Source organism: Mesoplodon densirostris, chromosome 9 (assembly GCF_025265405.1).
Source record: "Mesoplodon densirostris isolate mMesDen1 chromosome 9, mMesDen1 primary haplotype, whole genome shotgun sequence".
Lineage (NCBI taxonomy): Eukaryota > Metazoa > Chordata > Mammalia > Artiodactyla > Ziphiidae > Mesoplodon > Mesoplodon densirostris.
In genome coordinates, this window is record NC_082669.1 from 46,321,374 (window position 1) to 46,335,684 (window position 14,311).

The window sequence follows — 14,311 nt, forward strand, 5'->3', positions numbered from 1 at the left end:
TAAGCTGACATTAAGTATAATTTTTCTCTTAATGTTGAAAAACTCAACATTAGAACAGAAGATTATTTTTAAATTTAATATAAGAGGAGTTCCCTGAGATAAAGAAATAATTAAATCTGAAAATTGAAAGAGAACGCTCTTCGAGGATTTGATATAGAAATCTCAAGACCAAAGTATATTCTAAGTCAGCTATTTAAGTGGTATTTTAAAGAAGTCTTTTTAGAACATCTAGACTTAAAAATCAACTCACCTACAACAGGAGAAAATCAGGTTCACATAAAAATTCTCCTTAGCAAACTGCAAAGCCAGAAGACAATGAAGTAGTTTCCACAACAGTCTTAGAAAAGGGTGACCCAACAATATTATGCCCAAAGTATCAGTCAAGTATAAAGGCAACAAGGATATATTCTCAGCTGTGAAAAATATCAGGGAATACACAACCTAAACACCCTTCTTGGAGGGAAACAATGTTTGACAAAGAAATTCAGAAAATTAAGAGAAGGATGAAAATGAACACAAAAGCATAAAATAATTAGTGGTAAACATTAAACCAAAAATAAAAAACCCCCACAGAAATCCAGTTGTAAACAACATTGAGAATAATTATTTTTATAAAAGAAGTAAGTCATAGGTTTGCAGAATATAAAATATTAATAGCAAAATTCAAATGAAGTATCTTATTTAAAATAATATGCACAATATGATTCCATTTCTATAAAAAATATCAATCATTCATTTTTACATGTATTGAATGATATATGCATTTGCTTTGTATAAACGAAGATATTTTCAGGTGTATTTGGAGATTTTTTTCAAATCTTTCATCTTTATAATTTCTCTGCAAAACTTAAACTTTATAACTTGTATTTATCAGTTTGAAAAACAAAGTTATTTTAAAAAGTAAAATAATAAATTTCATAATGTTATCAGCGTTAAGGGTGGTAGACATGTGAATGATTATTTTGTTCTTTGTGGGTTTTTTTCTGCTGTGTTCTGAATCCCTTCACCCCACTTTACTGTCAAAAAATTATAAAACATGCATGTAAGGAAAGTGGTAAAATGGGTAAGTGTAAGAAAGTATTTGAAAAGGTTTGGTTAAGTCAGAGAAAATGCTATAATTGAAAGGAAATGTGGGCTTAAGGCAGGGTTTTTATTAGAGGATTAGAGCATGTTTCTATGCTGATGTGAAAGATCCTATGTAGCTAGAAATTGATGCTGTGGGTGAGATGGAGATAATTAAGCGAGGGGCCATAGTTCCTTAAAGAGGTTATAAAAGATAGAACACAGAACGTTAGCAGAGTGACTGTCCCTAGAAACAAGGAGGGCTAATCATTCCAGTGTAACAAAAGAGAAGAAGGAAAAAATGGGTACTAATGTAAGCAGGTTGTTTAGGGATGGAAAATGGAGAGAATTTGCTTCTGGTGGTTTCAATTTTCTTAATGAATTGTATATTACCCGACCATACACTAGGAGGAAATAATATTCTATTAGAATATAAATACTAGTTATTATAACAAAACAAATCCCAACTTCTCAGCAGCTGAAAATAACCAAAAAACCCACCTATTTATTGTGAAAACCAATGTGAATATTCCTGATAGACAAGTTATCTTTTTCGTAGTCAGTCATGACCCAGGTTCTTTGCAACTTGTGACTTCACCATCTTCTAGGTCCTCACTGTGCTCTTCCATTCAGTTCGCAGAAAGACAAGGATTGTATGTAGAAGATATATGTGGGCCAGGTCCCAAAGTGATGGATATATCTTCTGCCTACATTCCATTGCCCAGAACTCAGGAACATGACTACTTCCAGCTGCAAAGGAGGCAAGGGGAGCTTGTGAGTCCAGGAGAAAAACAAAATGATTTGGAGAGGAGTTAACCAATTTTTGCCCCAAGATAGCAGTATAAAATAATTTCAGGTAGTGGGGCAATAAGTCTGTTTGAGATGTAATATGATTATTGAGCCACACTGGGTGCAAATCAAAAAATCTTAAATTAACCGTGTTAAATTTGTAAATGTGAATGTCAAAAGTGTGCAGCAAAATCTCCTTGGCTCAGGTGGGTGATTTCCTCAATAGCTATTCTGCAGTTCACTTCACATACAGAAAAGAGGGTTGTTAGGGCTCATCCAGACCTACTAGTTGAGAGAAATAGAGGGAAAGCCGCACAACCAATTGAGAATATTTGCAAAAGCGAGGTGTTATTTATGGACCATAGAAACCAGGCTGATCTAGGAAGCAGATGGATACTGAAAAAGTGATGGAGTTAACATATCAGAGGTCTCAATGAGGTCAGATATTTGTAGCCATAGAAATATTTGATAGAAAAGCTGTAAAAATGAAGTTGTTGATCTCACAGTGGATTACTTTAAGTCTACTTTAAAAGTTTCTAGTGATAACAAGGTTTATTCATATTATCATAAGAGCAGCACTAAAATGGATGAAAAGGTCATTGGAAAAGAAAACGACAGAAAACTGAAAGACCAGGGGAGAGGATTTGTACATATTGAAGTTGGAAAGAAAAGTGACATCGGTAGGGAGGAAAATTATTAGCTAAGTTCTAGCGTTCAATGAATGAGCTGGGTGAAAGGAAGACTGTTAGATGACAGTGTGAATAAGAAGGATGAAGTTATTTATCCAGAGGAATAAATCTGAAAAAAAGGAAGTTGAAGTAATGGATTGCAAGGAATATTGGAAAGAGGAGAAAGGAAACAACATCAAGTTAAGAATAGGAAGAAGTTACTCCAGTAGGTATCTGGAGTTTACATGAGGCAAGGAGAAGAGAAGAAAATTCCAACAGGAGGTTAAAGGTACTAGGGAGCTTTGTAATCACAGTGGGTGAACTGGTAGTTGTGGGTTTTTTGTGAAGAAGACTGTGTGGGTGCTTGGGTCGGATGAATGGATACCAAGCATGGAGAGGAAAGTAGAATGGTAATACCTGGAAAGCTCCCACATCTGGTCATGACCGGGATGAGCAGAGATAGAAAGTATGATGCAATTATAGGACTGTAAGTATTTTAAGCGATAGTCTTAGTATTATTCTGGATTCTTCTTTAAGGAAGCTGCTCCTGGCGTGAGGGGAGAATGCAGAGAAAAGAAATAAGACAAATGCGAGAATATTGGAAGGGTAAAATACAGAGTTATTGGTGATTGAGTAGAAGAGATAAAAGAAATAATAAAGGATGACTCCCTCATTTCTGGTTTGAACAATGGAATGGCTAATGGTGTAATCATCAAATATAGGAAACATTGCCCCAGGAGCATAGGTATCATGGTCTGTTTTTGTTTTTGAAAGAGGAAAAGGACAAATTAATTATTCAAATGGAGATGGAGATGTTTCATTAAATATCTGCAAAAAAGTTCAGGAGAGATGTCTGTGCTGTGGATATAGAAGAACATCAACATTTACAGGTTGAGTAGAAGGGGAAAGCAAAGAAGACTCAGAAGAAACAGTCAGAGAAATAAGAGAAAAACAAGTAGGGACCTGTATTATAAGAGTCATATAACAAGAGGGAGAGATAAATCCATAAGGTAAAAAAAATGCCAACAGGTAAATAAGCAAGAAGGTTGAAAAATGTTAATTGATTTGTGTGACATGGGACACATATAGTTCCTACTTCTGTAGTTGCCCAAAATTTTCTGGAATGAGACTCTACTGGATTTTCAGGTTTTCTGAAAAACATTCTACTATATTCAAATATATCTTAATTTCATCAATGTATGCCTAATCTATTTTTAAAAGATTGTATCAGATATAGTAATTTAAATAATACTATTATCAGATAATATATTTAAGTATAGCAGTTTAAAAATACATCACCCTCTGCAAATGCCATTTTCAGTACAAGTACTAGTCCAATTTTTTAGAGTAAACTCCAAATACTCATCAATAGTGGAGAAATAATTTGTAAAGTAAAATAATCCATCACACATGATCGTTATGCAGCACAGTTTCTGCATGAAATACAACATCTATGGGAATTTTGTATGAAACTTTCTGGATTAGTAATTCAAATTTCCATTTCCTAATAAATTATTATACATATAGTAAATATACCTTAAGTGACTATTTTTTCAAAGGCAAAAAACCAAAACAAAACCCACAGAAATTAATGAAAATGTAACTTATGTGGGAAAAGGAATTTAACTTAAAACTGCTATAGATCCTGTCAGATCCTCAGATACTCTTTTGCAGTAATCAGTTTACCAAGGAGAAGCTGAATTTGAAGCAGCAGGAAATGCTTTGACAATTTAGGAAATGCCTCTCTCAAGTCTGACAACTTTATTAACACTACTTTTTTTCCCCTACAAATGCATATTTATTATTTTCTCAGTACTATAATGACTTATGGACCCAGCAGGTTCAAAATTTGTTTTTACAATGCAGGGCTTGATGCTAAGTATGTGTCTACTTTTTAACCTTTTCCCCCCCTTCTTTTCTATTTCTTAAGGCAGCCTTAGATTCATAATATATTTATTCCACTGCTGAAATGCAAGGCAGCAATCTGCTTGTGTGGGTTGCAGGGAGTCCCAGATACTAGCTTTTTAAGACTGTCTAGATTATTTTCAATTTTTGGACCACAGAAGTCTACATTATCATACTTCTATTCTCATTTTGACAAGGATCATCAGGCAGCCAATATGGTTTTGGAAGGTCAGTAAGGCAATGCAAAAAGTAAAAAATCACAAGTGGCCAGCCATATGAGAATATGTAAAGCTTTCTTGAGTTGGCTCATTGGTTTAACAAACTTAGCTACATTAGAACTATGTGGGAGAGCTAAGTAATTACACTTTCTCAGATTTGCAAACCAAAGTTGATGGCAAAAGATTTTTTGCAAAATCAATCCTCTTTCTAAATGGGGCAATCCTTTACATTTATCCTATAGAGTTATTTCTTTTTAAATAATAAAGACAACACCAAAGGGAATATTTTTAACCAGTATAGCTGATTAAGAATTCTTCTGAATGATGTATTCCAATTCTAATGAACTAAATCAGCTTTGTTAATTCAAAAATTACGGTTCTGGGACTTCCCTGGTGGCTCAGTGATTAAGAATCTGCCTGCCAATGCAGGGGACACGGGTTCAATCCTTGACCAGGGAAGATCCCACGTGCCACGGAGCAACTAAGCCCGTGCGCCACAACTACCGAGCCTGCGAGCCACAACTACTGAAGTCTGTGTGCCTAGAGCCCGTGTTCCGCAACAAGAGAAGCCACCGCAATGAGAAGCCTGCGCACCGCAACGAAGAGTAGCCCCTGCTTGCTGCAACGAGAGAAAGCCCGTGTGCAGCAACGAAGACCCAAAGCAGCCAAAAATAAATAAATAACTTATATAAAAGAATTACAGTTCCACCTGACTGACAATGGAATATAGCTCCAGAGAACCATAGCATAAATGTTTAAGAACAGGAACATTGTAAAAAGGTCTGCGTGTGTGGCTTTGATTCCCGGCTCTGCCAATGTCTGTATGACTTGGCTGAAGTTACTTAGCCTCTCTGTGCCTCAGTTTCTTCATCTGTAAATAGGAATAATAATGACATCTTTCACATATGGTTGAGTAAGGACTCAATTAGTCAATATATGTAAAGGATTTAGGACATAGCTTGGCATGAATTAAACTCTACCTGACTATTAGCTACAATAGGTATTAGCTAGAATAAAATTTTTCTCTATCATTTTCAAAAAAGCAACCTCACTTCCTCTTAAATTTGGGCAATTAATTTCTTGGGCAAAGTTCTGCCATCATCTGTTGCAGAACTTGTAGCAAAGAAATTCCAGAGGATGTAACTAGTATCTGGGGAACATTACTCATAGGTCAATCCAACAAGCATTTAGTAACAGCCTACTAGGTGACAGGTGGCTCTTAGTTGCTAAAGTAGAAAAAATGGACAAGTCTTTGCTCTAGGACTGCTCCATCATATTTTCAAACATCTAAGGAGATAGATTGCATCAAGAAGTGGTGGGTCAGGGCTTCCCTGGTGCCGCAGTGGTTGAGGGTCCACAGCAGTGAGAGGCCCGCGTACCGCAAAAAAAAAAAAAAGAAGTGATGGGTGCTAAGGTGCATGTTCACCATGTGGACTGGGAGTGGAGAGCAGAGGAGTCTGCTCAGGGGAGGCAAGCAAGGTTCAGAGGGGGGTCCCATGTGAACAGAACCTGAAGCCTGACTACAAACCCCAGCCTATTTCAGTGATTAAACATCTTAGCTATCAAGGAACATGGTTAAAATCTCTGCCCTTTAAGATTGAATGTGTAATAGAACTTGACCTTAGCACCTCTTACAATTTTAGGTGAAGGCATGGGGTTCACACCAGCTCTAGATGCCTTGCTCCTCTTTAATTCTTTGTCACAAGAGTCACAGATGAGTACAGAGCATCCGTGATTTGTATGATGAAACCCATTATTTCCCCCTCCTTATATTTCTTCACAGATAAAATGCCACAAACATTATTCTCCAGGATAAAATGCTGAGGTGGCAGGGGGAACACTATAGAAATATTTGAACATAAAAATGGATTTAAAGGACAGAATACTATCACTGAATACATAGTTAAAGCGTAGATGGAATCATAGACAGTTGTCATAGCATTTAACTTTTTCTGTGTTTTAGGCTAATGTTCAAATCCACAGTTTCATTGTGTTTGGCTTGGCAGGCACATCCCACTCACTCTGAGGGCGTGTGGCAGGGAAAAGGAGCCAGGCTGCTCGCAGAGTAGATGGATCGCAATTGCTTACTCATCTAGTGACAGAAAGGCTTTTTTTAGTTGTAGTGCTGCCAGCATGTAAAGTAAGGAGCAGCTGAAATGACTTAGAATCACCTGCAGATACTCTGGGACCTTGGTATTTAGTTTTTAGACAAAGAACATCAGAGGAAGCATGACAGCCTAGAGTTAGAAGGGACCCACTTGAGTTGACTACTCCACCCTTCACCCCTACAGTTAAAAGAGAAAGGATCCACACCCAGGAAAGAACAAGTGCCCTGAACAAAATGGCACATCTATCTGGTACCAATATCAAGGCTAGAATCCAGGTTTTGTGGATCATGTTTTATTTCCACTCCACCATGAATTCTCCCTGATAATTATGAGTGAAATACAGTAGAGCTTCCATATTCTGGTAAAGTGCTTTCTGAGACTTTCTCAAATTTGAGAACACAGCTCTAAGCATATATTCTTTCAAATGCAATAGCATATAACTGAAAAATGCCAATGATATCTTTGGACTTTTCATGCATGTGTTATATGGGACTACTGTTTGTTATACAGCTATTAAAATACGTGTCTCCAAAAGCACGTTTCCTTCTGAAGTTACATGTTTCTTACTAGGAGTTAATTGCTTTTTCAGATTTTACTAAAGTTTTATCTTTCACAATAAGAACAAATTTTCAACTATTTAGACCATTTGTCGAATTAGATTTACAAATCACTTATTCTTGTTTTCATGTAGAACTTATGGTGCACTTGGAAACCAGATTTCCAAGCCAACATAGAAGGTGACAATCCACTTTGAATTTATCCAAAATGTTAATTTATGGATAAAAACATTAATACTTTTAATGAATATCTACCACTAGCAGCTGGATTTCTTTCCAGAGTCATTTTTCACAATAAAACAGTTTTATAGCACTTCGTTAGGATTTTATAAACTATAAATGTTAGACAAGAACTCAAATCTACAATGACTGTGGGTGCTCAGTGGTCATCTCACTCACTAGCTGAAGTTCATTTCTATCCATCAGCCTTGGGCTGTAAGTCACTCCCACAATTAGCAAAAGTAAATATTGCTATATAACACAGATATGCACAATGACTCAGTAATCTAAAGCAGTGTGTTAAATGTATCATGTCAAGATAGATATCTTCTACTCTTATTATGTCCATCTTCTAGCCTGTACCTCAGAGTGCAGTGTTTTCCGCATTTCACAAGTCGAAACTGAATTAGCATTAAGTTTGATTACATAAAGTGTGTCCCTGTGTACCTTTTTTTTTTTTAACATCTTTTTTGGAGTAAATTTGCTTTACAGTGGTGTATTACTTTCTCTTCATAACACAGTGAATCAGCTATACATATACATATACATATATGACCATAGCTCCTCCCTCTTGGGTCTCCCTCCCACCCTCCCTATCCCACCCCTCTAGGTGGTCACAAAGCACTAAGCTGATCTCCCTGTGCTATGCGGCTGCTTCCCACTAGCTATCTATTTTACATTTGGTAGTGTATATAAGTCCATGCCACTCTCTCACTTCATCCCAGCTTACCCTTCCCCCTCCCCGTGTCCTCAAGTCCATTCTCTACATCTGCATCTTTATTCCTGTCCTTCCCCTAAGTTCTACAAAACCATTTTTTTCTTTTAAATTCCATATACATGTGTGAGCATACGGTATTTGTTTTTCTCTTTCTGACTTCACTCTGTAAGACAGACTCTAGGTCCATCCACCTTACTACAAATAACTCAATTTCGTTTCTTTTTATGGCTGAGTAATATTCCATTGTATATATGTGCCACATCTTCTTTATCCATTCATCTGTCAGTGGACACTTAGGTTACTACCATGTCCTGGCTATTGTAAATAGAGCTGCAATGAACATTGTGGTACATGACTCATTTTGAATTATGGTTTTCTCAGGGTATATGCCCAGTAGTGGGATTGCTGGGTCTTATGGTAGTTCTATTTTTAGTTTTTTAAGGAACCTCTATAGTGTTCTCCATAGTGGCTGTATCAATTTACATTCCCACCAGCAGTGCGAGAGTGTCCCCTTTTCTCCACACCCTCTCCAGCAATTATGGTTTGTAGATTTTTTGATGATGGCCATTCTGACGGGTATGAGGTGATACCTCATTGTAGTTTTGATTTGCATTTCTCTAATTATTAGTGATGTTGAGCATCCTTTCATATGTTTGTTGGCAATCTGTATATCTTCTTTGGAGAAATGTCTGTTTAGGTCTTCTGCCCATTTTTGGATTGGGTTGTTTGGTTTTTTTTGATATTGAGCTGCATGAGCTGCTTTTAAATTTTGGAGGTTAATCCTTTGTCAGTTGCTTCATTTACAACTCTTTTCTCCCATTCTGACGGTTGGCTTTTGGTCTTGTTTATGGTTTCCTTTGCTGTGCAAAAGCTTTTAAGTGGATCAAAATGGATCTTATTGTGATTTATGTCATAGAGTGTTCTGCCTATGTTTTCCTCTAAGAGATTTATAGTGTCTGGCCTTACGTTTATGTCTTTAATCCATTTTGAGTTTATTTTTGTGCATGTTGTTAGGGAGTGTTCTAATTTCATTCTTTTACATGTAGCTGTCCATGTTTCCCAGCACCACTTATTGAAGAGACTGTCTATTATCCATTGTATATTTTTGCTTCCTTTATCAAAAATAAGGTGACCATATGTCTGTGGGTTTATCTCTGGATTTTCTATCTTGTTCCATTGATCTGTGTTTCTGTTTTTGTGCCAGTACCATACTGTCTTGATTACCGTAGCTTTGTAGTATAGTCTGAAGTCCAGGAGCCTGATTCCTCCAGCTCCGGTTTTATTTCTCAAGATTGCTTTGGCTATTCGGGATCTTCTGTGTTTCCATACAAATTGTGAAATTTTTTGTTCTAGTTCTGTGAAAACTGCCAGTGGTAGTTTGATAGGGATTGCATTGACTCTGTAGATTGATTTGGGTAGTAGAGTCATTTTCACAATGTTGATTCTTCCAATCCAAGAACATGGTATATCTCTCCATCTGTTGGTATCATCTTTAATTCCTTTCATCAGTGTCTTATAGTTGTCTGCATACAGGTCTTTTGTCTCCTTAGGTAAGTTTATTCCTAGGTATGTTATTCTTTTTTGTTGCAATGGTAAATGGGAGTGTTTCCTTAATTTCTCTTTCAGATTTTTCATCATTAGTGTATACGAATGGAAGAGATTTCTGTGCATTAATTTTGTATCCTGCTACTTTACCAAATTCAATGATTAGATCTTGTAGTTTTCTAGTAGCATCTTTAGGATTCTCTATGTATAGTATCATGTCATCTGCAAACAGTGACAGCTTTACTTCTTCTTTTCTGATTCAGATTCCTTTTATTTCTTTTTCTTCTCTGATTTCTGTGGCTAAAACTTCCAAAACTATGTTGAATAATAGTGGTGAGAATGGACAACCTTGTCTTGCTCCTGATCTTAGAGGAAATGATTTCAGTTTTTCACCATTGAGAACGATGTTGGCTGTGGGTTTGTCATATATGGCATTTATTATGTTTAGGTAAGTTCCCTCTATGCCTACTTTCTGGAGGGTTTTTATCATAAATGGGTATTGAATTTGGTCAAAAGCTTTTTCTGCATTTATTGAGATTATCATATGGTTTTTCTCCTTCAATTTGTTAATATGATTTATCTCATTGATTGATTTGTGTATATTGAAGAATCCTTGCATTCCTGGGATAAACCACATTGATCATTGTGTATTATCCTTTTAATGTGCTGTTGGATTCTATTTGCTACTATTTTGTTGAGGCTTTTTGTATCTGTGTTCATCAGTAATATTGGCCTGTAGTTTTCTTTCTTTGTGACATCTTTGTCTGGTTTTGGTATCAGGGTTATGGTGGCCTTTTAGAATGAGTTTGGAAGTGTTCCTCCCTCTGCTATATTTTGGAAGAGTTTGAGAAGGATAGGTGTTAGCTCTTCTCTAAATGTTTGATAGGATTCGCCTGTGAAGCCATCTGGTCCTGGGCTTTGGTTTGTTGGAAGATTTTTATCACAGTTTCAATTTCAGTGCTTGTGATTGGTCTGTTCATATATTCTATTTCTTCCTGGTTCAGTCTCAGAAGGTTGTGCATTTCTAAGAAATTGTCCATTTCTTCCAGGTTGTCCATTTTATTGGCATAGAGTTACTTTTAGTAATCTCTCATGATCTTTTGTATTTCTGCAGTGTCAGTTGTGACTTCTTTTTCATTTCTAATTCTGTTGATTTGAGTCTTCTCCCTTTTTTTCTTGATGAGTCTGGCTAATGGTTTATCAGTTTTGTTTATCTTCTCAAAGAACCAGCTTTTAGTTTTATAGATCTTTGCTCTCATTTCCTTCATTTCTTTTTCATTTATTTCTGATCTGATCTTTATGATTTCTTTCCTTCTGCTAACTTTCGGGGGGTTTTTGTTCTTTTTTCTCTAATTGCTTTTGTTGTAAGGTTAGGTTGTTTATTTGAGATGTTTGTTGTTTTATGAGGTAGGATTGTATTGCTATGAACTTTACTCTTAGAACTGCTTTTGCTGCATTCCATAGGTTTTGGGTCGTTGTGTTTTCATTGTCATTGGATCCTAGGTTTTTTTTGATTTCCTCAGTGATCTCTTGGTTATTAAGTAGTATATTGTTTAGCCTCCATGTGTTTGTAACTTTTTACAGATTTTTTCCTATAATTGATATCTAGTCTCATAGCATTGTGGTTGGAAACAATACTTGATACTATTTCAATTCTCTTTAATTTACCAAGGCTGGATTTGTGACCCAAGATATGGTCTATCCTGGAGAATGTTCCATGAGAACTTGAGAAGAAAGTGTATTCTGTTCTTTTTGGATGGATGTCCTATAAATAAAAATTAAGTCCATCTTTTCTAATGTATCATTTAAAGCTTGTCTTTCCTTATTTATTTTCATTTTGGATGATCTGTCCATTGGTGAAAGTGGGGTGTTAAAGTCCCCTACTATGGTTGTGTTACTGTCGATTTCCCCTTTAATGGCTGTTAGCATTTGCCTTATGTATTGAGGTGTTCCTATGTTGGGTGCATAAATATTTACAATTGTTATATCTTCTTTTTGGATGCATCCCTTGATCATTATGTAGTGTCCTTCCTTGTCTCTTGTAACATTCTTTATTTTAAAGTCTATTTTTTTGATATGAGAATTGCTACTCTAGCTCTCTTTTGATTGCTATTTGCATGGAATATCTTTTTCCATCCCCTCACTTTCAGTCTTTATGTGTCCCTAGGTCTGAAGTGGGTCTCTTGTGGACAGCATATATAGGGGTCTTTTTTTGTATCCATTCAGCCAGTCTATGTCTTTTGGTTGGAACATTTAATCCATTTACATTTAAGGTAATTATTGATATGTATGTTCCTGTACCATTTTCTTAATTTGGGTTTTTTTTTTTTTTTTTTTTTGTAGGTCTTTTCCTTCTCTTGTGTTTCCTGCCTAGAGAAGTTCCTTTAGCATTTGTTGTAAATCTGGTTTGGTGGTGCTGAATTCTCTTAGCTTTTGCTTGTCTGTAAAGGTTTTAATTTCTCCATCAAATATGAATGAGATCCTTGTTGGGTAGAACAATCTTGGTTATAGGTTTTTCCCTTTCATCACTTTAAATATGTCCTGCCACTCCCTTCTGGCTTGCAGAGTTTCTGATGAAAGATCAGCTGTTAACCTTATGGGGATTCCCTTGTATGCTATTTGTTGTTTTTCCCTTGCTGCTTTTAATATTTTTTCTTTGTATTTAATTTTTGATAGTTTGATTAATATATGTCTTGGCGTGTTTCTCCTTGGATTTATCCTGTATCTGACTCTCTGCACTTCCTGGACTTGACTCACTATTTCCTTTCCCATGTTAGGGAAGTTTTCAACCATAATCTCTTCAAATATTGTCTCAGTCCCTTTCTTTTTCTCTTTTTCCGGGAACCTTATAATTTGAATGTTGGTGCATTTCATGTTGTCCCAGAGGTCTCTAAGATTGTCCTTAGTTCTTTTCATTCTTTTTTCTTTATTCTGCTCTGCAGTAGTTACTTCCACTATTTTATCTTCCAGGTCACTTATCCGTTCTTCTGCCTCAGTTATTCTGCTATTGATCCCTTCTAGAGAATTTTTAATTCCATTTATTGTGTTATTCATCACTGTTTGTTTGTTCTTTAGTTCTTCTAGGTCCTTGTTAAATGTTTCTTGTATTTTCTCCATTCTATTTCCAAGATTTTGGATCATCTTTACTATCATTACTCTGAATTCTTTTTTAGTAGACTGCCTATTTCCTCTTCATTTGTTTGGTCTGGTGGGTTTTTATCTTGCTCCTTCATCTGCTGTGTGTTTCTCTGTCTTCTCATTTTGCTTAACTTACTGTGTTTGGGGTCTCCTTTTCGCAGGCGGCAAGTTCGTTGTTTTTGGTGTCTGTCCCCAGTGGCTAAAGTTGGTTCAGTGAGTTGTGTAGGCTTCCTGGTGGAGGGGACTAGTGCCTGTGTTCTGGTGGATGAGGCTGGATCTTATCTTTCTGTTGGGCAGGACCACGTCTGGTAGTGTGTTTTGGGGTGTCTGTGTCCTTATTATGATTTTAGGCAGCCTCTCTGCTAATGAGTGGGGTTGTGTTCCTGTCTTCCTAGTTGTTTGCCATAGGGCATCCAGCACTGTAGCTTGTTGGTTGCTGAGTGGAGTTGCATCTTAGTGTTGAGATGGAGATCTCTGGGAGAGCTTTGCCATTTGTTATTATGTTGAGCTGGGAGGTCTCTGGTGGACCAATGTCCTGAACTCAGCTCTCCCACCTCAGAGGCACAGGCCTGACACCCGGCTGGAGCACCAAGACCCTGTCAGCCACACGGCTCAGAAGAAAAGAGGGGAAAAAAAGAAAGAAAGAAAGAAGGGAACAACCAAACCAAAAACTAATCCACCAATGATAACAAGCACTAAAAACTATATTAAAAAAAAAAAAAGAAAAATGGACAGACAGAACCCTAGGACAAATGGTAAAAGCAAAGCTATACAGACAAAATCACACAGAGAAGCATACACATACACACTCACAAAAAGAGAAAAAGAAAAAAAATTTTATATATATATATCTACAGATAAAAAAGAAAAGGAAGACAGCAACAAAATCAATAAACAAATCTGCCAATGCTAATAAACTCTAAATACTAAACTAAGATAAATATAAAACCAGAAACCAGTCAGTCGCATACAGGCAACCCCAAGTCTACAGTTGCTCCCAAAGTCCACTGCCTCAATTTTGGTATGATTCATTGTCTATTCAGGTATTCCACAGATGCAGGGTATATCAAGTTGACTGTGGAGATTTAATCTGCTGCTCCAAAGGCTGCTGGCAGAGATTTCCCTTTCTTTTCTTTGTCCGCAGAGCTCCTGGGGTTCAGCTTTAGATTTGGCCCCGCTTCTGCCTGTAGGTCTTCTGAGAGCGTCTCTTCCCCACCCAGACAGGATGGGTTTAAAGTAGCAGCTTATTAGGGGGCTCTGGCTCACTCAGGACGGGCGGAGGGAGGGGTATGGAATGCGGGGCAAGCCTGTGGTGGCAGAGGCTGGCATGACATTGCACAAGCCTGAGGCATGCTGTGCATTCTCCTGGTGACGTTCTCCCTGG